The following is a 26,996-nucleotide window of genomic DNA, read 5'->3' as shown; positions in this document are numbered from 1 at the left end:
AGAGAGAGCATTGGGACCATGTGGAAGAGAGGAGAGAGGAAATATGAGATTGTAATGGTGAGCTCTTCGAAGTTGAAATGTGATGGGAGGGAATGGTACATTAACTATCTGATTCATGTGAGTTTCCTTTCAGTGCTTACTAAGAGTATACAGGGTGCCTGGGCAGAAATACATTTAGCATGTAGCTACAGATCCAGTTGCCATTTTACATGCCAAATTTGTGTATTAGTGGCCCATTGCTTAAACACATAAATCCATTACCAGTGTCTTAGAAGTGCTGGAGAGCAGAATGCACTATAGACCTATAGACTGCACCTGTCTATTTAACTTTGAATAGAAAATAATTGGCAATGCTGCACCTTTTCCTCAACTGCACAATTACAGAAAGCAATAGCCTTAAGATTGTGGTGTTCTTATACGGTGCTTAGGTCCACTGGTGAGATATAAGGGCCCAATTCTCATTTAGATGTGCTGTAAATTGGGAAACCCTATGTGATTTTGCATTCAGCAAACCCAGCCCGAGCTACCTAAGTCACGGCAGCTGTGTTAGCGCATTCTTGCACACCAGAGGAAATCTATACACAGTACACAGCCACAACATGTGAGGTGCAGGTAGGCGCCGAAGAAAACAGAAGCCCGTCTTCCTAATGAAGTTGCAACGTTTTGCAAAACCTCGATTGAAAGTATTGATTGAAGCACGTCCTTAAACGCTGACATGCTAAGAGCCAACAGGGGAGTGGCACGTTTGCGTACCAGGTGGACACAAATAGCCTGTCACATCTTGCCTGTGTTTGTGGTGAGTATCACCTGCAGTTTAAGCCTCAGAAATGGTATGGCTTGCACAGATGGCGTAATTAGTTTGAGAGCTTATTTAACTTCTCTGCTGGGCTCATTGTGAGATGGTGATAGCAGGTGCTGTTACAAGAGCACCAGAGAGTGCTCTGTCAGTTTGATGCTATCTAATTATCTCATGTAGTCAATTGTCGTCTTCGGGTTTTGTGTTTTTCAGTGTCTCGGACAGGAAGGAGGGCAGGCCTTCAGAAGAAAACAGCACTAATACACACACAAAAGTGCGATTTGTGCATATTTTTAAAATTACCATGTAACATTGCAAATACCACTGGCACCCATATGCTAACTTTGCTGAGCATGCAGGCATATAGCTTGCAGCAAAGCAGGTATTTCTGTTGAGGTTTGCATCACTGAGAAGGTGTCTGATGAAGGTTAAGGTTACCTGTCCAGGTATAGTCCTGTAGTCCTAATAATTTGTCTTACAGTATGTAAGTACCACTTTTTTCAGACCAGAGATGTATTCAGGGTCAGAATGTTGGGGTGCTGGTTATATGGTACCTCTGAAGTAGTTTGAGGTCAACAACACAAAAGTGGTACCACAGGACAGCAATGCCACAGGATGACACATTGGATGGACAGCCACTGTTATCTTGCTCCAGGCTAAGTAATGCTGCTTCGGCTTGTGTTCTGACTCCTGCAGTCAGTAGCAATGCCGTCACCTTCTTATTGTAGCTTTAAGGAATGGACACACTTCTATGGATGGACTGAAGCTTCCTGACATTTCCTGATGCTCCAAAGCTAAAGACAAATAAATCATCCTGAAATGGCTATGACAATTAACATGAATATATGTGCAACCCATTCTGTGTGCGAAGTTCAAACTAAGTTGGTACAAACTAAGTAGATCTGAGCTTCATATGACTGCAGCACTGGTTTCTTAGCATCCCTGGCTTAGACAGCAAGTTTAGTACAAAATCACCAAGATGGGCACTGGCTCCATATTTTCAAACTGGGTCTGACTGCTATGTTTCAGAGACACCACTGCAAAGTAGTTTTGAACTGATCACAGCAAGACAGCATGCATGGCAAGACATCTGAAATCGCAACATCAAACTGTAAACAGTAATACAGTCATACTTGTTCTGTTTGTACAGTTTACAGAGGTGATTAGGCTGCATGCAGCTTTAAAGCAAAACACAGATGGTTTATTAAACATATTCCACAAATGGTTGCATTTTAAAAACAATGTTATGAAGGCTAGTTTGGAATAATATGCATAGAGAATAGTGTCTGATTATAAGAAAAAGAGAAAGCCCCACAGCTATATCTGTTCAGAATAGTGTCTGATTATAAAAATAAGAGAAAGCCCCACAGCTAAATCTGTTTAGAATAGTGTCTGATTATAAAAATAAGAGAAAGCCCCACAGCTATATCTGTTCAGAATAGTGTCTGATTATAAAAATAAGAGAAAGCCCCACAGCTAAATCTGTTCAGAATAGTATCTGATTATAAAAATAAGAGAAAGCCCCACAGCTATATCTGTTCAGAATAGTGTCTGATTATAAAAATAAGAGAAAGCTCCACAGCTATATCTGTTCAGAATTTTCCGCAAAGGCTGGCAAGCAGACATTCTGTAAATGATGGTGGTCATTCAGTCACTCAGCAATCAAGCATCCTTCCATTTGCTCTCTTTTTTGTGTCTAGAATCTTGTGCATGTGAAGTGTATCCAATACATGACGTCATGATTCACACTTTATATGCAATGCATACGTGAAGTTTTCACTTATGATGAATCACACGCAACATTTGTTTAAGAGCTGCATAAGTAGTGAGCTGAAGGCAGTGACACTGAGGATGAGGATGATGTGAGGATGAAGGGTTCTGTGTGATGAGAGTGAGGGGAGGGATCATGCTGTCCGTCTGAGCCAGAGAGACAGTGGCAGGAATGAGGAGAATGAGGAGGTGCTGTATTAAATCCACTGTCCCAAGTTGCAGTTCTGACAGTCCCTGTAGACTCCCCTTTGTATGTGTTTCTCACAGCGTGAGAGATTTACACACTACAGAAATGAACTATTAGTCCACTTCAGCTGAGGTTTGCACTAATCCTCCCTGACACAGTGCAAAGAGACACGCACCATGTGGACTAATTTTTCCCAAACAAAACCTTCCTGTAGGTGTCTGTAAGGAGCATACATGCATGAAAATATAACTGCCTTTGTTACAGCACACTCAGGATGATGAAGAAATGCTCCCTTGAATAGACAGGATGAACCCAGTGCTCTGAGTCCAGTGCTCCACTTCCGTCGACCCAGAGGGTCTCTGTCAGGTGCTGGCAGGACCAAAAGCTCTTTTTGTTTTAGCTTATGTGAAGCAGTTTGGCTTCTGTTGCTTATCTTAGATTAATTAGCACCTGCTGTGGAAACACAGAATGTAAAGCCAAAAAAAAAGTGTCTGAGTGTTAACAATCCTTTTTCTTTGGATATTTTAGTCATTTGTTATTTTTTCCTCATTATTTATCAGAACTCTGGAATTCCTTCTCATTCTATAGCCTGTGAGATGAAAAATATCTCACCGCAATCCAGCACCTTCTCAAACCCCTCTGGGTCTCTCACTGAATTCTAAAAGGTGTGTTCCTCTGCTATCCATCCATGCTCTCACCAGAAGTCTAAAAACTGACAACACATTGCAGTCTTGACTCCAGCTGCTGCTACCTGCTGTAATGTAGGCAGAGAGAGAGAGAGAGAGAAAGAGGGAGAGAGAGACAGAGAGAGTAGTAGAGAAAGAGAGAGGAAGAGAGAAGCAGAGAGAGGCAGAGAGACAAAGGGAGAGGCAGAGAGAGAATGAGGCAGAGTGAGGAGAAAGGCAGAGTGAGGGGGAGAGAGAGAGGGATAAAGGACGAGAGGATGGCATGAGTCTGAGCCCTGGGGCTGAGAAACTTGAGAGCATCCTCTCCAGCCCCCTGCAGCAGCGAGCATTGTCTACGCCTCTCACTCGGAGCCTCGCACACAAGAAGACGATCTCCCTCCAGACTCTGACACCCCCTCCCCACATCCTCTACCTCGACCTGAGCAGCACAAGCCAGTGGCTGGATTTTAGCGGCTGATGCCGGGGCAACGCGACAGTATAAGACAATTAGATTTCCCCTGTGTTATAAAGACTTGTGGTTTTTTTTCATTGTTTCACATGCTTGCCAAGAAGCAGGTATTTTTCCCTCCTTTTCCCACACTGCCTGCTGGTGTTTGATTTTAGTCCAGCACTCTAGGGAATGTAGAAAGCAGCATGGTGAGCTTATTGAACACCAGGACTACGACTCATTGAAATGCACGGCTCTGACTTTGAACGACATTCGACGGCCAGTGACTGGTCTTTTGAATTTCAAACACAGCTGCCCGGTTTTCCTGCAGAAATACAAACTCTAAAAGGCTTTATGGTGAAAAGCCTGAAACAGATTGCATTAGATTTGGTGCCTCCCCCAAACTACCAATGAGTTTTCTGCACCCAATCCACCCATTTCTAATAGCCCCTTTTGTACTAGCACCTGTTCCCTTGAGACTGCTTCTTTCTCTATTCTTCTCTCTCCGTGAAAAAGTGCAGTAGCTCTCACCCATGCAGTTTTGCTGCACTCGTAGAAAAAAATTGTCAAAGCAAACAAATATCTCCCACCGCGGCCTCTTCTGGCAGCGCTGCCTCTGTTTTCTGCAGCTCTGCCTTAGGGCATCGCAAAAGGCCAATCACGGAGCGTTTGTGCTCGTCAGAGCATGACCGTTGTTCAGCACATCGCCGAACATGGGGGGTAGAAAATGTATGTGTGTGTGTGTGTGTGTGTGTGTGTGTGTATGTGAGTGTGTGTGTGCATACTAAGTTATATTAAATTATACTACTTTATATCCACTAGTTTCCTACATGTGAGGTCTTCTCAGCCCAAGGGCTTTTTGTTCAACTGCAGACCTGCAGTAACCCCAGTAACCCCATCAACACATATAGGTGACACGTTAAGGTACAGGAGAAAAGTGAGATATCACACATCTTAATGTGTTAATAACAACATGAAACACAGCACCACTGAAACACAAAACCTGTGCCCAGTACACACACACACACACACACACACACACACACACTAATACATAGTTCACCAGGCACTTCTTAACCCACACCTCCCGCAATCAATGACACGGGCAACACAGCTGTCGAGGATGTCAGTTACCATAGGAATGGCATGTTTAACACCTTCTGCTGGAGCATAAACAATGACTACTTCATGCTGACGCATGATTTCCGCAGCGACATCACCAAGCCTAGTCTTTGACAGTGCTATCACTGGAAACCATCACTGTCATCCAGTCTTGTTGCCTGTTTGGCTCTGCACACGTTTACTTCAAAGTCAAATACACACTGGAGAGTGTGCTGGAGCCCACCTTCCAGCTGTATGCAGAATTCAGTAAAAGGGAGAATGTAAACTGGATGGCTGCATTTCTGGTGAACCAGTAAACCATTAAACCCAGAGTAAACCTGTGAATCTTTTTTTTTTTTTTTTTTACATTTTCTGAGATTATAGTGTATGCTCCTGCTATATTTTGTGCATTGTGCAAATGCAAATTTCACATGTATGACTTTTGAATCTGAGGTGTGTGTGTGTGGGTCTGTGTGTGTGTAGGTGTGCGCACATGCCCATCTGTGTGTATGTATTTGTGTGTGTGTGTGTGTGTGTGCGTGTGCGTGTGTGTGTGCATGCACACTGCAATGCGCTCAGGACACTTAATTGAACAAGAAAATGAATTCAGCGCTGCAGACATTGATTTGAATTTTAATAAAGAAGACAACTCCTGTAACACTGTGCAGATCATATCAGAAAAGTCTTAACACCCAACTGTTGATCCTTTAATCCCAGGTCTCCGAACACCATTCTGCAGGTTTGGCATAAGAGACGAAGCCCCCCACCCCTCTGCCTGCCGTTATGACCAGCAGGTGGGTGATTAGGTGAGCAGCATGTTCAGGCTCCAGGGACCAAAGGAATTCCTTTATCTACTTGTAGTCCTATTCAGAGTCATGCAGAACAAGGGGACAGGAGGCTGGTGTACAGATAACCGCTCTATCTTCAAACAATATGAACAATATTCAACAGCTCATTCTTATTGAAGGCAAAATCTCACAAGTGTTTTATGAGAGTAGATAAATGTCACATGATTAAAGAAAGGTGAGGGCACCATTGACGATTCAAGAGATGCTCTGCATGAATATATATATATATATATATATATATATATATATATATATAAAATATATTTTCATATATATATTTGGATCATGAAAAGTGTACATATATTTTTGTATTAGGTAATATTAGCCAAGTCATTGGGTATTATATGTTACCACAGCCCCTCGGCCTGAGTGAAGGAGCCAAAAAGGTTCAAATGAGTGGATGCTGATGGAAAAAGAGAATGTTAAATAATTTGATATTGATACACAGGTGAAAAAAGGTCACAGTTGAATTCCTTTTATAGAAAAGTCATAATAATCATTTCATAATCGGATGATAATAATATTTTAGAAAATATTTTAGAAAAAAAGACCACTACCTAATTTATGGGACTATGGCTTGCATGTGTGTGTGTCTGTGTACTTTTGTATCCACTTTCAGTGAATAGATATGTGCATGTTTGTGTGTGCATGCATTACTTTAATTCGGCTTGCATGTGGATCTGCGTAGCCGATGATGGAGCCTTTGCAGGTGGCTTACAGTTCTCTCTAATGGAGCAACATTAGTAGACACACACTCACACACACACACACACACACACACACACACACACACACACACACACACACACACACACACTCTACCCTGTAGATCTGAGCTGCAGCTCCTCTCTTGCTGCAGTGTGGCCCCCTTACAGCCTGAGAGCCCAGAGGCCCCTACATGCCCAGCGCGCATCACAGTAGTCAGGCAGCAGACCCAGTGGCACACCCGGGCAGGGCAAAAGCCTGGCAGGATGGGAAAGGCACTGCAAACAGGCTGACCCTGCAGGAGTGACCAACTGCCAGCATAACCCCACTACCTTTGAAGCATCCCCAGAGAAGGAGAGAAAGAGAGAGGAAGAAAAAAAGAGACAGGAAGGGTGTCTACAGATATCTTTGATCTCTGGTGTTCTCTGGCTGGGCTACAGGTGTAGAGAGGGGTGTCCAGCAAGTGACCGGATCCATTCCCCAATTTCTCTCCCACTCACTCAGTGCCTGTGAAGTACAAAGCAGAACCTGACTGGAAGCTCGGAGCATTTTGAAACATCCCCATATGTGTAAGATTATCAGTTACATCATCCTGCTTGCATCATACTGCTTACATCATACCAGCCATATATGCCACAGATCATGCATCTTTATACATATTTCCAGGAAAATCAGTTTTTCATAAAGAAGTACACTGTGTGTGTGTGTGTGTGTGTGTGTGTGTGTGTGTGTGTGTGTGTGTGTGTGTGTGTGTGTGTGTGTGTGGCAACGTGTGTGTGTGGGTGAGAAAGAGAGTGACAAGCCCAGAGACAGTGTGCTTAACAGAGCACTCTACCCAGTGCATAATGGCATGCTGTGCAGAAGGCTACAGCTGATGTGCAGCTTGCAGCGATGTGGTTACCATGACAGGCCTGTCCTAGCTCTGCCCAATAGTGCATTAATAAGATAACTGCCTTCATACTGGAGCACCTCCACTCCAGACGATGAACATATGTGCATACACACACACACACACACACACACACACACACACACACACACACACACACACACACACACACACACACAAACACACCTACATAGACATACACACACACAGAGACACACACCTACTCACACACCTATACCTACATATACAGACATGCACACACATACACACACACACAGACACACACCTACACCCACACATACAGATATGCACACACACACACACACACACAAAGACACACACCCTCACACACCTACACCCACATATACACACACACATACACACACATACACACACACACAGACACACACACACACCTACTCACACACCTACAACCACATATAGACACACAAACACACACACACACACACACACAAAGACACACACCCTCACACACCTACACCCACATATACACACACACACACACACACACAGACACACACACACACACACACACACACACAAAGACACACACCCTCACACACCTACACCCACATATACACACACACACACACAGACACACACACACAGACACACACACACCTACAACCACATATAGACACACAAACACACACACACACACACACACACACACACACATACACACACACACAAAGAGACACCAAAGAGACCTTTTTGAGATAAGCAATGTGTGTGTTCAACAGTGTGTTCAGCAGTGTACTGGACACAGGTTTGGATGCAAAAAAACAAGAGCAGAGGTACACCATATGTGCCATTCAGAAGGTGATTAGGAACTAGAGCCTTTAACCTGCAGTGACACAGCAGTCTCCAAGATCTGGGGGATGCAGAACATTGCATAACCTTCTTTTACAGTGTATGGCTCACTTTGACACAACTCAAAGCAACAGGTCCAGAAGTGTATGGGTGGCTGAGTGTAGATGAACGTGGAGCTCATTTCTTGTGGATTTGCAAGAGTAGTCTGGACATTAATCCATCATTACTCACTATTATATCACAATAGAAGCTTTATATAATCCCCCTTCATAATGTCACCCAAATTACTCACTGAAGAGTAATTCAAAGTCAAACTGAACTAGAACTACACTATTATCTGCAAAAATCTTTTGAATAATCTACACTAACCTAAATATGTAATGCATACACATACAGATAAGAACAAGTATAGAGATAAATATTTAGAGTACACAGTCCATGAGGTACTTTTTGTAGGACATGCAAAATATGAAATGTCACAATTCTCACTTCCTGTTACTTTTCCAGAGCCTTCTGGTTTTCTTTGAGTTGGTTTGCCTGAGGCTTAAACAAATAACCTCCTTGCAGTGACCCTCATTGTGTAACATACACACGCACACACACACACACACACACACACACACACACACACACACAAAAACGCACATGCGCACACACACATGAACGCAAATGCACACGTGCACACACATACATATACATGCACACACACACGCGCGCACACACACACACGCGCACACACACACACACACACACACACACACACACACACACACACAAACATGCATGAACACAGACACACACACACACACAAACATGCATGCACACAGACACACACACACACACACACACACACACACACACACAGCACAGCAATAATTAACTTCCACTAAACTGCAGATGCTGCTGTAAAAGTTGCATTTAAACACTTCCATCTTTATACCAGTCGAACAGCTTTCTCTTAATTACTAAGCTAAATTATAGAGCCTGTGAGGACTTTGATTTGTGCTATGAAGGACGCTGTTAAAATTGTGGTGGGAAAGAATGAACCCTTTCTAGTAGAGACAGCTATACCATTCCATCATTTCCTATATTTCTATGATGGACCGAAGGGCTGAAATGAGGTATGATAGCTGAGATAATAGCTTTTGAAATTAGATTGGCCATCGTAAAATAACTGTAGCATGATTTCACATGCATAATATAAAAGAGTAGTTTTTTTTTTTTTTTGTGGTGTGTGTGTGTCTACTTATTATTTAAGCATGTCTGGCACTTCAGCTGAAAATAAAGCCAAAGCAAACTGAGGTGTATGAAGATCAATTGCTTTCTGTAGCTGGTAAGGCTTGTAGAAGCACTCTCGAGACCCAGCCGATGACCCAGGCCATAAGCCATCCGCCGCAAACACTAAGTACTCACACACACTCTTCGTCATTGAGTCAAGCTTTGTAGGATTACACAGAAACTGACAAATGACAGAAGAAAATTATGGATATGGAAAAACATGGATTAGCACTACCGGATGTCTGAGTGAATGGGAGGATTTGGTCTGTCAACATACAGGATGAGTGATAGTAGTTCCTCCTTTAAAAACTAATTTAATGAGTTTCATTTTGGAACTTGATTCAACACGCCTACTTTTCTCGGCATAAGAGATGACAAAAATATTTGCATTAAAAAACCAAGTACTGTCGTCCTGTTTAGTCATAGGAATAAGGCACTGCATTTGCATAGAGTGACAAAGCAGTTCACACTTCAGCAGACCTAGATCTGCTTATTCAGTCACAAGTGCTAGTTTTTGCAAAGACAGAATCCTAATATCTGATTAGTCTTGACATACGGCTTGCCGGAGGACTCTCACACAACCACTGTCTGAGAGCAGAGACATCAGATGAAATGTTTCTCAAGAGTGAATCAGAGCAGGTTAAATGGCAGCGACTCCGATGCCGTGACATTAAGCAGATCTCTCTGGGAATAAGCACCTGCCAATCCCGATCGATAATCCTCCACGCTGCTCCCAGGATTGCAGAGAGGCCGGCGCTATCTGCACATGCATCCCCTCAGTGCTAAAGCATGGTGAGTCCTTCCACTGTCTACACCCAGACAATCATGAACACTCACACACATACACTCAAGCGGCTGTAAAAGGAAGTGTGTAGCAGAAGACTGAACTGGATCTGGGCAGTCTGCCTCTCCCTCAGTGTGTCACAGAGACAGCCACACAGACACTGATGAATAATGTATGCGGGCGAATACGCAGGACAGTGGATCAGTAGACACAATTATACCAAAATAAATTATTCACACCCAAACAGGCTCTTTAAAATGAGGGAAGCAATTTTAATGGAAGGTGTGGAACATAGCAAGCAACGAAGTGAGTTCATTAATTTCATATTCATTTGCTTGTCGGTAAAGTGAGGAGAGAAGAAGCCAGCAGATTGGTTGTTACATAACATTCAGACACACACACACACACACACACACACACACACACACAGATTTACACACACATTTGGTGCATGATGGGGAAGATTGGCAGTTGTGGTTTTGGTGTAAAGGGTAGCTCTATCAGCCAACACAGTTCCTAAACAGAGTCAGTACCTCTTTAGAGAACTGTGAGTCCCTCACCGCGTGTTTGTTTGGTTCGCTTTTGAGTCTGATCCCTAAGTCCCCTTGTCCCAACGATGTGGGTTTGTGGGAAAAGGCCACATGATTCCAAATGATGGATAACTGAAACTTAACCCCAAATGTCCCTGCAGAATTTTTACCATTGCCGTGGGTGTGCGTGTGTGTGTGTGTGTGCACACGTGTGTGTGAGCATGCACTAATACTGAAGGCTTTTCTACACACATTCTGGCTCTGAACCACCAGCTGTGTTGTAGGCCGCGGACACGGTCCAGGAACTTGCAACAGATGGATGAGCCACAGCTTCCACCAACATACAGCGCACATACACACATACACCCACACGCATACATCCCCACACACAGACACACGGACAGACAGACAGACACTCACACACACACACCAGCTCAGTGGGACATCCACCAGTAACCCATTTCACCTGTCACCATTTTCTAACGTCCTCTCAGTATACACGCCGGATAATGCAATTGCTAATAGCTCTCAAAACATTTTAGAAACGTGGCTGTCACCAGGCAACAAGAATACTTAAAAACTGACACCACAAATGAAGATCACACATAAATTAACAAGATGATTATGCATTATGTCAGACGCAAAGGCTTATTGCAAAAGACACCACTTTTAAACTCTGCGCTCAAAAAAAAAAAAAGACTTCTCTCGGTCTTTTAGAGATAGAAGGGCTCTAGAGAAGGGAAGGGCTCTAGGGAGAATTGGAAAATAGCTTTTTGCTGCTGGTTGCCTGGTGCCAGTGTCTATTCAGCTGATGGGCTTCACTCTCTCCTGGTCTCCAACAGAGTACTGATCTCATTTGCTTCTCACTATTATTGATTTTGCATTTAAGGATTAATGTGGGACCTAATGGACAATCAGGCAGGATAGCTCCCCTCCCAGTTCTCTGCTTGCTTGCAGGGGTTGTAGGCAAATCTATAATCAATCTGTTTTGCTGCAATACTTTCTGTTGTTCTTGGACAATCTAAATCTCCTCTTTATTTTATTCAAGGCCCAATTGGGTTTCTGATTATCCTCCAATGTTCATAATTTTTATTAAAATTGGTGCTTGTGGATGAGACGTATATTTCCTGGAATGGAAGCAGTGCATTGCTCTCTGTGAACATGTGGCCAGTCATCGATGTCATTGCTATTCACCTCATTTCACTTCAAATGGACGATAGCTGGATCCATTTAAAACCGGAATGGAAAAACAGCATAAAAATGGTTCGTGTGCAGTTTTGACTAAGCGCTTATGCCAAAGGCAGCAAGGATGTGTTATTTGGGTGCTGAGGTTGGTCCAGAGCCAGGTCCACTGACAAAGAGTGGCATGAGCTGAGGCACCTGGGCCCTGCACCTGGGCCCTGCACCTGGGCCCTGCACCTGGGTTCCTACGCCCTCCTGACAGAGACCAGGCACACAGTGTCCCTGCTGCAGCCTACTTCTTGCTGATCCCCCCTGCGACCCACCGCCACTCAGCTGCTGGCTACACCTCACACTTCTGCCTCTTACATTTCAGACCTCACACACACACACACACACACACACACACACACACACACACACACACACACACACACACACACACACACACACCCTTCCTCCTCCTCCCCACAGTAAAGTATGTCTGCCAGGCCTGAGAATGAGCAGCCACCAACTTGCTCCGATCATCAAGACCTCCCTCTATTTCTCTCTCTCTCTCTCTCTCTCTCTCTCACACACACACACACATACACACAAACACACACCCTGATCATTGCTCTGATCATCTTTGGTCAGTAGGTTGGCGCTGTGACACTTTAATCTGGCCTGTGGACTGCTCTATACGTTCATGCATGCATGATTGCACACACATGCATACGCATGGTCTCCAACCCTCAGGCAGTTTCCATAGTCCAGGTTGAGCTCTTTCTCCTTCCACCCAAGCCAAATGATGCATATCCTATTATTCAGCAAAGTAGGCCACAGTAGATTTATCATTGCCTTAAAAAGCACAGAACACACAATAGCTGTCCAGAACTGGGTTAGAGAGTGAAAGAACAATCGAGAGAGATAATAAAAACTGTTTGGAGGTGCTATTTGAGGTACAGGTATAAGATCAGTACTGGTGAAGTCAGGTAGAGGTCTGAGGTCTTATTGTTGAATTCAGGAACAGGCATGAGATCAGGACTGGTAAATTCAGGTACAGGTCTAAGATCAGTACTGGAGAAATTAAGCATATGTCTGAGATCAGTACTGGTGAAGTCTGCACAGACCCACCCACTCTCCCATGGCCCACTCTCCTGTGTGCCAGTGTGCACAAGCTTTTGCTCACTGCATGGCAAGTGCTGTGTGTGTGAATGCAGCACTGTGCATTTGTGTGTGTGTGTGTGTCGGAGGCAATGCCGGAGGCCTGCTGAGCTCCGGCGCCGACGTCGTCGATGTCTCCGTCGCTGGCAGGCATGGTGACAAGATCACTCAGCTCCAATCTCCGCAGGCCCATTAGGGTGGCCGACTCTGATCGTCTGGCTTGCTGAATCGGTGCGAAGCTAAAAGCTCTCATCCATTTACAGCACACACATGCACCCTCCCTCCCCCACATATGACTGCTTCACCCCAGAGCAGCTGGAAGGAAATGAGCAGTTCATGATGGTTGAGGACACAAGGGCAATATGCTTCACCCAGACACGCCCCCATGTGCCTCTACCCCAACTACACGCCGAGGGCAGCTTTTCACCGGGCACTTTCAACCCAACTTCAGCACACCCTGCCTCAGAAACCACCCATGTCTGGGCAATGGGTCAGAAAAGCAGTAATTGACTGCAGCAGAGATCTGATAAATGGGGCACAAGCCATTCTGTCATACCACAGCCCGTGGCCTTGTCAGGTCAGAGGAACCATCGGGCGAGTCAGAGCTGCACTCACCACACTAAATTCACAGACCGCATTGATCCGCACGAGGGCATATTAATCTGAGCTTCAAGTTAAGTTCTCACCAATGGTCATATTGTGTGTGAAGGAGCTGTTCTGCAGAGGATAGGGTATAGTGATTAATACCAAGACTGCTGTTAATAGCCTCTGGACACAGAGTATGTGCATTCTTCTTATGTGTATACCCTACATATGCATGGAAAGCCATAAAATTTCATGACAGTCTACAATGCATCATGCTGCATCAGATTGCCTGTCAATGAGTATGTGTGTGTGTATATATATATATATATATATATATATATATATATACACACACACACACACATATATATATATATATATATATATATACACACACATATATACACACTATATATGTATATATATATATATATATATATATATAAAAAACCTGCACTTTATAAGTCCCATAAAACATCGATTCAATACATATGCCGATGGAGACAGCGCAGCAAGTAGGTTTGGGAAACGGCAACCGCGCGGAATTCTGCCGCTGTGCACTGAAATGCTGACATAACAGGAAGTTCATAGGTTTAGACTGAGCACAAATTACAGAAGTTTGCTTTCCAGGAGCGCAAGGAAAACTCTGTTGCCCCTTCCTCTGACCTGATGTGCTATTATCTGCTGGTCTGTTTCTCACAGAGAAAAGAAACAGACCAGTTGTTCCTCTCAACCTGTGTTCATAGAGCTTTATTGAGGGTTTGGAAGTACACTGCAGAGACAGGTCTGTGATTACACGCGTCTGTTTGCCTCATATCTCTGAGACAAGCAAAGGGAGAGTGTGTATGTTAGAAAAAAAAAGGATTTTTTGTCATTAAAGCATGTTCTGCTACAGCGAGACCTCCCATGTCATGATACAGCGATGGGATGCAGAGATAGGCCAGCATGCTGTATGTCACAAACACTCGCATCTAGAGCAGTCTCTCACATGCACACACACACATGCGTGTCCGCACACTCACGCATATGCACACACATACACGCACACACACAGATATAGCCACTCAAATGGCTTTGCTGAGGAGCCAATTCTGGATCAAACAGCTTCACAAGACACAATTTTCCAGCCAAAACTGAGAGAGATTGAACACTGCAGATCAATAATTTCTAGCGACCCAGTGCCTCACTTCCTATGAAGGTCAAGAAGACAAGCTGCAAATGACTGGTGATCCAGCTGACAAAACACAATGGAGAAACAGAATGGAGATAAATACACTCCAGACTGATCCATTACATGCAGGGGATCATTAAAGGGTCATTATGGTTTAATGACACTGAAGATTCTTCCTGAGCAATGAGACCAGCACACCTGGGGGTGGTGTGATTCCTAAGGGACATGCGAACATGTGTGCATGCGGGTTTGTGTAGGAGTCACAGAAGAATTCAAGAGGACGAATCTCAAGGCAGTTACCAGAGTAACCGAAGCAGTAACCATGGGAAGCTGAACCTTGAGTGGTTTTCAGTGTGGTTTTCAGTCTTTTCTTTTCACTCGGCAAGATACCATGGCTGTGTCTTATGGAAGCGCCATCTTCTTTATTTCAGTCTTTGATGTCAGTAAGTCTTGATGGGACTATAGTCACACATCTAACAGCAGAAGGTTGAGCTGTTTGCGGTTACAGTAAGAGCACATCTTATTTAGCCTGACAAGGAAAAATTATGCACAAAGTTGAGTGTCTGTATTTTCGGTATTAAAGTGGAAGGGAGAGGAAGAGGGAAGAGAGAGAAATGAGTGGTAAGATACAGCCTGTAAACAATGGCAACAGGTTCACCTAGTGGAGGAGCCAATAAAATCTCAGAACTCTTCACTCTTCAGCATTCATATAGTTCCACCAGTGGCATTACTGGTATTCTAAAATGACAGATACAAAACTTTCATGTGTGCTTAAGCAAGCTTTTCAAATGTAAAGCTGAAATGACTTTATCTGTATTCCCGGATCATCATCAAAAAATCATCTAATCAAGCCCTGATCTTGTCTTGACTGTGTACCATTTCTGTGTGCACTAACTGACACATTTCAGGGTTTCTCTGGTCCCTCACAGAAGTGCTGGTTTGTCCACTGCTCTCTGTGGGAAATGTTTCTCCACAGGCTGTGGGGGTGTGCATGCATAGATAGGACCGAGCAGACCTCTCCAGCTACCTGTATGAGCAAGACTTTCCCAAAACACCCAGTGCTCCCAGTGACAATAACTGCTCCACATCCACTGCCACACAGGGAGCGACTGGCCTGTCTTCGAGCACAACATCGCATCCCTGAAATGAGCTTAAGGCCCTTCATGAGACTGAACCCTTAACTGGACTGAACCCCTAATTAGACTGAACCCCTAATGAGCAAGCACAGTCTTCAAGCACTCTCCTTTGTCTGAGATCTCTCCTTCTTATTCCTGTGTACAAATATCTCCCGAACTTTCTTACTGTTTTTTTAATCCAGTGTCTTCTTGTTCAGCTCAGTGTATTTCCGCACATTTCCAAATTAGTTCATCTCACACTACAACCTTGATGTTAACCTAATTGTGCTTATTTATCAACAAAAATGATATATCTCACGGTCAAACTCAGACAGTTTGGTTCAGAACACCAAACTGTTTGCTTTCATCTCAGCTCAGAGGAATTTTGCCACTTGCATTTGCAGATCTGAACCATGCACTTTCACTTGTATGTTATATTCACGGAAATCACCGTGGCAAAAATTAACTCTCCCTGGATATTTGCTGACCTAAATTGTCTCATTTCTAATTTTCCACTGCTTTTTTGTCTTTTTGAGCACACTGGGAAAACTGGAAAAAAATAATGAAGTAATTTTTTACATTAGTAAATACATAACTACATAACAGTCACACTACAAGGGTCATGAAAATAACACAAAATAGCACAGACCAGCCACTGAGCACGGCTCCAGATATAGTTCTGCTGTTTGTGATTAATCACTTGGTAATAAGAGAGCTAGTGGTGGTGCATTTATATTCTGCTGTTGGCAGCCTCCGATCTGCTGCTCTGAGCCTGCTTTCATTCATGGTTAGACAGAGAGAGAAAGAGAGGAAGAGAAGGAGAGAAGGAGAGAGAGGAAGTGGGGATGGACGAAAGGAAGATAGGAAAGCAGCCAGAAAAGTGGATAAGAGGTAAAAAGGGAGAGAAATCGGGAAAGATGGAGAGCAAAAGAAAAAGAGAAGAGCACAGTTGGCCAACCACAGTCAGTACAGTTGGCCAACCACAGTCAGTACAGTTGGCCAACCACACAGAATGCAAATGTATATGTAGGCATTTCATTCCATTAATCAATGTCAAAATATGTTGAAAATAGAGGGCAACAACGGTAGTCAGCGCACACTCCGTCTGCATCTCAGCCTAGCAGGCTCAGTTCGGTGTGGTCAGGCAAGACTTCAGGGCTAGTCAAGGCCTCCCAGCCATATTATACAGTACACTCTCCCATTCATCTGAAGATAAGCAGACGTTTCCAATACCAGACACTGGTGCACATACAGTAGCACAGGGCAAGCTTTAATGCACAGTATACCACTTAAGATAACGCATGAAGATCACGTCGAGGGATCTTCGCAATTCAGAGATGCAGAGGACTTTATTATGGCTTAATATTTTGCTTATTCTAATAATATCTGCTTAACACAGGGCAAAAAGGGAAAGCCATAGATGAATTACAAGGGTCACAGAAAGAGGATAGCAATGGTTTTGGGAATGTAGCTGCCTGCAGGTCAATCACCAGAGTCGGAGCAGTGTCCTGAGTCCTGAGAAATTTACTGCTATTTAATTGCTTGGCTTCCATGTAAATCCTGCCAAATCTATGATGCCTTGTCTGCTTGGGAATCATATAGAGAAACAGTAAAGTCATGATTTTGTTTGATGTTGCCCTGTATGAATTGTCTTACATTGAGCTACTTAAAATTCACCAGTTTAAATGCTTGAATTCAAATCTAAATACTAGATACATTTACAATTAGCAATTCTACATTACTAGATGCTAGGCTTGCTAGACAGTAGTGTATAGTGTTTTTTATGTGTCATGCATATCTATATATAGGCTGTAGGGGTGTGTGTGTGTGTGTGTGTGTGTGTGTGTGTGTGTGTGTGTGTGTGTGTGTGTGCGCGTGTTTCTGTGTCTGTGTGTGTGTGTGTGCATGTTTCTGTGTGTGTGTGTGTGTTTGTGTGTGTGTGTGTGTGTGTGTGTGTGTGTGTGTGTGTGTGTGTGTGTGTGTGTGTGTGTATACAGAGCCTGATTAAGGCCACGCTGGTGATAAGTCTGCCTGCACATCCATAATGTGATCAGATTAAATTAGACCTCCAGCCTTCCACGCAAACTCACTCCCATGAAAGCAACTTGCTTGTCTATTACACAGAACCATAGGAATGTTTTTCACTTCCACCTTGAACGAAAACTGCACTGACAAGACTGGCATTATTGACTTAACAGTTCAGAACAACTTCACTGTAGATAAACTAGCCTAGACCAAAGCTGGTATACCTGACAACAATGAAACGATACAAAGAAATGAACAGGTGAAGCTGACATATAATGCTACTATCAATATCCTATTACATAACCCTCCTCCAGAAATCATGTCAATATCACAATATAAACAAGTACTGGGAATATACGGCATAATAAAATGCAAATATTTGAGATCTCTTGATTGATACCTAATTGACAGACAAGCCCTATCCACCCAAGAACAGAGTCAGAGAAGTTTGCTTCAGTGTCTTTTTGACATCAGAGGCTTGCAGACTCCACAGTTCTCTTGCGTTTGAGAGGCTGATGCTAGAGGATCTCTAGGGTATTTGCTGATCCTATCAGATTACTCTAATTCAAGTTTTTCCTCCTCTTCTTCTGTTTGGTGGCTCCTAGCCTATTTTGCACCTCATGCTATGTATTCTGCAAAAAAGGGACTCCTCTTTTGTACTGCTAGTATGGACGTGTCTGCCAGTGCCTCACTGACAATGAGATCCTTGGTTTTGAAGCCCTGCTGGGGACAACGCTGTTGTCCCTCACAATGCTCTAGTCCTTCTGTCTTTACCTGTCCTTACCAATTACCCAGAAGACAAAGGAGTCAGATTCAGTCTCATATAACATACAAAGAAATGGTCAGAGAGTCTCTGGGGGAGAAGAGGGAGAGAGAGGGACAGAAAAAAGAGAGGAGAGAGAGAGAGAGAGAGAGAGAGAGAGAGAGAGAGAGAGAGAGAGAGAGAGGGAGAGAGAATATACATACACGTATAATTACATTAGAACCCCATTGACCTTTGAATGCTGCATCCATTTCCATTCAGAGCTCTCACTTTTCATTGCTTCCGCCTGCAGGGTGGCGCGTGAGATCATGACAAAGAGCCAATGCTACCTAACTCACAGCTCATTATCACAAAGAAACGCCTCCAAAATACCCCCACACAACCCCCTACCACACTACCCTACTCTACCTCCCTCTCCCCGCAACAGGAAGCCACCACTCTCAAAAACCTTAAAGAACCTTAAAGGTAGTGTGTGACCTCATTGGGCCTCTATGGTACTTTTCTGCAGCTTCACAATCAGGCTGTTTTGACTGGAATTATTTCAACTTGTTTCTCCTGCCAGCAACTCTGAAAATACTGAGTTCCGTCCTGACATACTCAGAAATAGCCTGCCAAACATGCCTTCCCTGCATCTGTAAAACACTGCGGGACACCGGTGCTGCTCATCCAAACCTGCAGAAAGCCATCAGCTCTACTCAGCTCCTAATGGCCAGAGCCAAAGGCAATTCTGCAGTTACAGAGAGCTAAGAAAAAGAAAGCACAAACTTAAGCATTGAGTACAGAGTAAAAATAGCCCAGAAAATCTGTTTTCAGAGTCACCATAGGCTACAGCATTACAATAATATTTTAACTGCGGAGCACACAACACTTTTATGTAATTTTGCACAAATTGTTGTATTTACTCTCCCTCTCTATGACAGTTAGATTTTTTTTTCATCTTGCTTATTTTATTTCTTTTCTTCATTTTTGGCCTACTGTGTTATATCTCAGTTATATAATACTGAATCTATGTTACACTACGATCACTCCAGGTTTGTGATAGTGATTAATATTGTTTTGCTCCTATTAATAAAGGTCTTTCTCCATATATTTAGACTGAAAAACATTGGCTCCAGCCAATGTTAGAAGCACCCAGAGTTTACTGATAAATATCATAATCAGTCAATTATTCAATCAATTAATCAATCAATCAATCATTCAACTAGTTTTTCCTCATTTCCTCAAAAGAGATTCTGGAAGCATGCTCATGCACTCTATAACACTATCTACAATTCATGCTATGACCCGCTGTTCATGGTTGGGAATACACAGCGCCGTGAGCTGCCCATAGTACTGAATACACAGCGCCGTGTGCTGTCCATAGTGCTGAATACAAAACGCCGTGTGCCGTCGTCCATGGTGCGGATTCTATTGAAGAGTGACGCGCAGAACTGTATTATTTGGTCGCGAACAAGAAACGGTCTGTGGCAATCTCGCTGTCTCTAGGCAGAAATAGTTAGTGCTCCTGACATCACAAATGAAACTGTTGAAGCCCAGTTGTTCCCAATATGCTTATAGGTTTTTCAATTACTAGAGTCACCAAAACAAAACCAAACAAACAAGCAACAAAAAAATAGCCACTTATATGCTCCGATATGCAAGCCCCTCTGTAAAACTGCACAATAAGTTATTTTATCTTGGCATGACTCACATGGGTTCTGGGGTTCATTTTGTTCCGAGCCAGCAACAATTAACCTAATATTTTGTCCATCGAGTCTGTCAGGAGTCTTTGGTGCTCTATGGCGCAAACTGTGAACACCGGAATACAGCAAGTTCGAGCTCCGTTTTTTAGCTTATATGGTGTCTGAGAACAGTCTTACAAGATTTCTGTACCTGCATATTAAAACGTAAAACGTAGTCTACTACTGTATGACAGTGCACTTCGTCGTTGACTTTAGTCCACTAATATCCCAATTGGCGATATCGCAACAGGCCAGACTACATCATTTCAATAAGGTTTTATCCTCTTCTGAATTGTGGAGCGCTGCCGGTGGGTGTGGCGATCTTAAAGGATATGGGTCTTATTTTTCTCTCGGGACATGATTCGAATTGCCAATGATCACGAGAGCAGCAAGAATCTTATTCCGCTGATTCTAGACGCCTAACTTTGGTGTCGCGGTGTCACCGGGTGCCATGTTAGCTAGTTAAACTAGTCTCAAGAATTGCGCTGTAGGGTAAAATGCGCATGTGTCGTGTTTTTATAACGATGTGTTCTAACCGATGGATATATCATTAATCTGGTAATTAATATGCTCATTAATATTCTCCTCGAATTGACCTTCATGGTCTTGTCTGTACTGGGAAGCTGTGGATTTCCACGCATCCATCTACTAAGATAGTGCCCAACCCACTGAAGCTGCAGAGCGAGGCAGAAATTGAATTATAGCACCACCAGCCAGCTCAACGGGCGCTGCAGTCAGTCAGCCAACTAGTTTGAAGGAGAACGCGCACACATGCAATTTGCTGGGTTAAAACCCTTACCACATATTATAGGAAATAACTATTTTGTAACCAAAGGAAACGTTGTGTTCTAAATTTAAGTTAGATTTACGTTTCTTACTTCCACTCTATCGCATCAGTAGGTATAGGCAGCCTACACAACACTATTTCAAGAACGACTGTGGTGAGTTATGAAGTAAAAGCATATTATTCGTGTATGTATGTACTACAAGTGATATAGTCAAATCGACCTTGGCATAATGGATTACCTACCTCTTCCACTGTGTCCAAAATCATTAAGAGATGTGGACACGATCGAAAGGTTTACCTTTTGTAATGTCTAAATAACAGTCTAATACAGTCTAAATATACTGGCTCGAAAACACCGTACTATTCTTGAAGTTTTCAAGGGCAGGGAAAATAATCTGTGCAAAATGTTTAAATCGCGTTTGACATCAGTTAAAATGCTGAGGCAAGACACTAACGGCAACCGGATCTTACTGCGTACCCCTCTCAGGACACTGCAGACGGCACCTGCTTTAATGGTATCTTACTGCTGCCCTAATGAATCCCTATAACAAAAGCATATGGCGATGGACATCTCACTGATTGCAACACACTGATTACAAGCCCCCCACCCCACCCCACACCGCCTGTCTCCATCTATATCTCTCTTACACAGAAACACAGACATACAGAAATGAGGGGGGGGGGGGGGGGGTGATATAATAAAAATAAATAAATAAATTTCCGCCCTTAATAGTGATTAGTAAATATGATTTAACACAATGGTTACAAAATACTAAATTCACAGGAGATGATCAAAATGCTTGATATAGCATAATTTGGATCTCTGCCCAAACTGTGGCCTCGTATAACATGTTCTGGGTTAACATTTTAAAAATACTTTTTTTTTTTTTTTATGAAAGCACGGTCACTACCCCGAACAGGCTAACATTGCATCTGGATACCAATATACATTTAGCATCTCAGCACAGGGAGAGGCTGTGAAATGGAGATGCGTTAAGTACCCCCCCCCCCCCCCCCCACACACACACACACACACACACACCCAACACGCACGAACATGCGCGCGTTCACACATACACACACCGACCCACCTCTAGTCATTATCGGAGGAACCATACATTCATCCGAAGCAGATGCAAATCACAATATGTACGTAAAGCTAGGTAACGCATGAGTTATCGTTCAAAATGAGCACAGGATTATGGTTAAACTAGTTTCCGCTTGCATAACATTTTCACGACAGATATTGACGCACATACGCATAACATTAAGTTTTTAAACATATGTTTGCGCCAACCAGCGCTGCGCATCTTATAAACGCTTCGGGATACCACGAAAAAGAAAGCGATACATGCGGTACAACTCCCGGTACTCATCTGCGGACTCCCGACGCTCGCGACAGTCCGACTAAACGCAACAATGGACGGCTCAATATAGAAATGAAGCACGGCAGTATTTAGCTATAAAAAGTTTACCTTGAAGAGGGAATGTCAGCCCTGCTAGGAGCACTGAGTGTCAGGGGAACTGAATCTCCTCACATGTCGTATTTTCCCATGTCGCTGTTCTATTCTGCCCCATCTGATTTACACTAAATCATTTTGAAGCAAGGAGCGCTTGAACGGAAAGCATCCAACTCCACACAGCCCATATCCTTACTGTCCTCAGAAAACACACCATAGGTTGGCATTCGGTGAAAATCTACGAATCCAGTCGCTCCCTCTTTTCTTGTGGTAAAACAAATCCAAAAGAGCCGTGCCGGAGAGACAGTCAAATTCCTACGCAATTCGCCCGATGCCCCTCAAAATGACCGAGTGCTTGCGTGCCCCACTGGAGCGCCGAACACCGTGCCATTCTCCAGCCGCACGTCGACGCGCCTCGCACGACTGCGAGCTTCCGTCCGCATTAAAACTGACTTGCTCTATTTACCTGAGCGATTGTCTATGCAGCCGAGTGCTTTCAAGTGGCTGCGCCGGCCACCTCAGATCAAATCTCAGTCAGGTAGACGTTCACGCTGCTCAACCTTACATTCACTTTTTCCCCGCTCTTTCTCCACACCGACTTAATCCACGAAATAACGGAGTGTCTCGCACGGTAGCCCTCCATCCAAGTCAATGAAAGGGCTGTTCCCACCTACTTTCCCAACAGCGTCCGCTCGCACGACCACTTCAGGCTAAAAAAAAAGTGTATCTGGAAAAAAAAATGCTTCAGTCATAGGATTCACAGGCACATAGTACACACATTAGGCGGTTCTGAACGGGAAATAACAATTGGTTATCGCTCTTATCGTCGGGGAAATTATACGTATCCGTCACCAGTGCCAAATCTAATCCGTCACATAACCGCCGGGGTGCTTAAACAAACTAGTTTGCATCAACCACTGGGATCACAAGAAGCGGTTATGCTCTCTTCTGCCGTTTGGATGGGGTTGAGAAAAAGGAGGAAGTCATCACGGATTGGCTCATAGTGACTAGCAATCCTTGATATGTCTGTCATATCAAAAATCCGGTTAAGCTTTACAGGCTAAATGAAATAGACTGAAGACTACCACTTATTAGAAATTTGAATAACAAGAAGACTGTCATTATGGACTTCTGTATCACGGAAACCCTGCACATAAACTCTAGATGCGATGCTTCTTTATCACCAAATATTTGGTTCAGATATGGGCTGTATGTCCGCTTGTGAGCGAGGCATCAACGTCCGGTCAGTTTAAAGTATCATATCACAATTTGTGCATGATTTGGAAACTAAATAATCGCGTTTATGTGACGTGAAAACGTGGAAAGCACGCATTCATTGAACACTTGTACCCATGACGCGCGGTTTCTGGGAAAAAAAATCACAATGCTTATAATAGAGTCATCGTCTTTACGTGATTTCACCGTTTAGATCACGTTATAGCACTAGGCCGAACTTCCTACAAACACCAGGAACTTTCCAGGTTTCGCCACAGGCAACTCAAAGCTAAAGAAGTGTCATTAATCACGCAGCTCCGAACAGAACTGTCAGCTGATAACGTTACTGCTCATTGTCCATGATTTATTTCCGGTAATTAGCGATTATTTACGATATAATATGATACTGCTTTGTATGCATCAGATTTTTGATTCTCAAGGTCCACACAACAGTCTTTGTCTATCAGCTTTGTAATGGCAGTAGCTTCCAACTAATGTTATAAAAATATAACTCGGCACCCACTGAGAAAGACGCACACGCGATCATCATGATATTTCCGACGCCCACACCTTTCTCTTGGCACAGTCCTGCAAAGTGACAGCTAAAGAGTGGTCAGAAGTGATTTTCTAGTGCGTGAAAATTAAAAATAGACTGGCGGTGTACGAACGTTTCTCCCTACGTAATGCAGCCACACCGGTATAAACATGTTTAGGTAAGTATTGGCTATTGGATAGCACCACAGTAAACAAACACAGGGCCAAAATCAGTGGTGGCATCTCTCTCTCTCTCTCTCTCTCTCTCTCTCTCTCTCTCTCTCTCTCTCTCTCTCTCTCTCTCTCTCTCTCTCTCTCTCTCTGTGTGTGTGTGTCTGTCCGTCTGTCTGTCTGTCTGTCTGTCTTCTGCCAGTCTTCTGCCACTCCAACCTGCCTGTGACTGTAGCCAATTCTATAACCGATTTCTTGAGGACCCCTGCCTGGACACCACTACAAACATTTCCACTCACTGGGATTTCCCTTCACACTCCCTGTGCTTCAGTTTTCTTGCTCTTTTCCTCTAATCTTTTAAATAAAGCACCTCTGGTGTATTTTCATTGTCAAACTGAATATGAGAATGTGAGTGTGGATAAATTTGACAGTAGAGGATATTAAATGTATTGTAGTCTTAGACAGACTCCATTCATTCTCATTGAGACTCAGAAGTGGTTTAGCACATTCGGTCCATTTCAGAGCTTTTTTAGCATTGTAGGAATTAATCGACATCTCCCTTTAGAGTAGAATCTTCTGGTCCCTAATTCTGTAACAATGTTCAGTTCCACCTTCCTGCGAAGAAGCATAATCTTTTTTTGCACCAAAGTATAGTGCAGTGTCAAATATCATCAAGTCATGCAAAGTCAAACAAAGAGGGGTAGATTGCAATGTAAACTTTCTTAGATGTATGAATAATAAACTACATTCAGCCTATGTTATCTGTCTCCTATTAGAAAGCCTTGATTTTCAGGTTTAATGTTCCATTTGGAAAAAGAACTGTTTTGTAATGAAGTTAATGAGGGGAACATGTGTAGAACATAGCACTGGAAAGACTTTTAAACTCTTCAACTTTAGAAGTTCTTTGTTGTATTAATATATAATTTTTTGAGTATTGTATTATGCAATCATAAGATATATTATTCAGCAAATGCTATGCATTATTCAGTACATACAGTGAAAGTAACATTAAACTTATGCAGTTACAAGAACAAGTAAGCCATACTTAGTTCCTTGGACTTTAAAAAAGTTAAATGTTTGCTAGTGGCAGGATCATGCTTAGAGCTAACGTTATCTTTTTGTGGTTTGAATTCTAGTTACATTCATGGTTCATGTCATAGATGCCAATAAAGAAAAAGAAGTCTGTAGTGTTTTCAAGGGATACACTCTGATTTGCATCCTTGGTTTCTGGTGACCTTCTTTCTGCTCAATCCTGTTCCTTGAATTACTGAAGCACTTTGATGTATTTTTAGAACTATAGGTGATAATAACTCAAATAGAGATTAATGAAAGAGCTGCAATTATGAAGGGAAAAAAGCATGTAATTGGAAGAGTTGATGTTTATTGCTTTGGCATTCTCTTTCATTTCTGCTCATTATCAAATAATTTTACTATATGTGCTTTTTGTCACATTTTCATAATAAGTAATTATCATCAGTTCATGACCCTAAAATGCTCATAGCTCGCTATACAAGTACATAATTATAAATCCCTCAGAAAGATGTATCCATGTTACAGGAGGCCTTGTTTACTGCACAGCACAGGAGCCATTTCCTTTGTGTACAGTAAATTCCTTTATATGACCTGCAGAGCATCCAAGGAGAAATCTCCTCCAATCATAGGACATCATGCTCATCCCAGAGAGAACATTTTTAAAAAGAAAAATAAAGCCAAGGAAATGGGGCTTCTAGTTTGATTCAGCCAAGTGCATCAACCTGGGTGACTACTCGATCGGACGATAACAGCATGTGAGGAGGCAGCATCGGACACACTTTGTAGCCAAACTCTGCTCTCACATCACAATGGAGTGGAACAGAGGCAGACCTGGTGGAGTGAGCAGAGAGGAGATTTGGAGAAATCTTTCATTGTCTATTTCCATTGTTGGTCATAAACCAGCAAAATATGGGTAAATAAATACAGCCACAAAAATCCGATACACTCTGGTCTGAGCAAGAAAAGGCAATTCTAAAAATTGACATGAAGGAATTAGAGCATTTATTTGTCTGCCAACTGCAAACAACAAACAGAAATGTACATGTGTGCACCATTAGCATTGCTCAGAACCATGGACAGCAACCATATTCACTGTAGGTAAATCCATTGACATACCACTGTTGACAGATTATTGACATAAATACAATAAAGTCCCTTTTTCTTTTATATGTTTTAAGCCTGATCTCACATCTCCCTCTGGGCTTGTGGCTAGTGGTACAAATTGGTCTTTAATTTCACCATACTTCATTAAGACTG

At 43.0% G+C, this 26,996-nt stretch overlaps 1 protein-coding gene across 2 annotated transcripts in view; it reads right to left on the bottom strand.

The window, feature by feature from the left end:
• Positions 1–23,673, bottom strand: part of lrfn5a (leucine rich repeat and fibronectin type III domain containing 5a) — a 33,046-nt gene extending 9,373 nt beyond the window's left edge. Inside the window, exon 1 of one of the 2 annotated variants that reach the window (XM_026999834.3) lies at positions 22,803–23,673. The gene's annotated coding sequence lies outside the window, so the exon portion shown is untranslated. The remainder of the gene's footprint in view (positions 1–22,802) is intronic. The other variant, XM_026999835.3, reaches the window with a different exon arrangement.
• Between the last annotated feature and the right edge of the window lie 3,323 nt (positions 23,674–26,996).

The sequence above is a fragment of the Electrophorus electricus genome, chromosome 10 (assembly GCF_041902795.1).
Source record: "Electrophorus electricus isolate QZ-2024a chromosome 10, ASM4190279v1, whole genome shotgun sequence".
Taxonomy (NCBI): Eukaryota; Metazoa; Chordata; class Actinopteri; order Gymnotiformes; family Gymnotidae; genus Electrophorus; species Electrophorus electricus.
This window is presented reverse-complemented; position numbering and strand designations above follow the sequence as displayed.